The following is a 512-nucleotide window of genomic DNA, read 5'->3' as shown; positions in this document are numbered from 1 at the left end:
CCCGAATTACACTTGACGTCAGAGATACGCAGGTAAACAAAGATTAATTGTCTTGCTATTTTTAAGAGAGCAGGCGCTGTGCGCAACGACGCGTAATACTTATAGATAAGCAGGTGTACATGAATTTTGACGAGAGCATACTCATAACAAGTGTTTCTGATCATCATCTGAATAGTACGTTATACCGCTTTCGGCTAGCAAGACCTTACCGCGGTGGCGCATTCACGTCCAGTAGCTTTTTTAGTGTAAATACGCCTTCCATGGCAAAGGCCTAATCATCACAGACAACATGATATACTTGAAATGTGATCTGAAAAGGCTAAATCACGGCATTCTTGAGGATCTCTCTAGCCTTTCTCTCCCACTCTAACACCATTCGGGATTTACCAAAGAAGGTTAGTGAGCAAGAGTGTCATGTCGACATTGTTTGCTATATACTTTAGTGAGGTAGCCAGGCCAAGTCACTTTTTTAATACCACATTGAAATACATTCGGGGTCCGCTAGCAGACCT

The sequence above is a fragment of the Plasmopara halstedii genome (genome assembly GCF_900000015.1).
Source record: "Plasmopara halstedii genome assembly, contig: Scaffold_444, whole genome shotgun sequence".
Lineage (NCBI taxonomy): Eukaryota > Oomycota > Peronosporomycetes > Peronosporales > Peronosporaceae > Plasmopara > Plasmopara halstedii.
The sequence above is the reverse complement of the archived record's forward strand: the minus strand, read 5'-3'. Positions refer to the sequence as shown.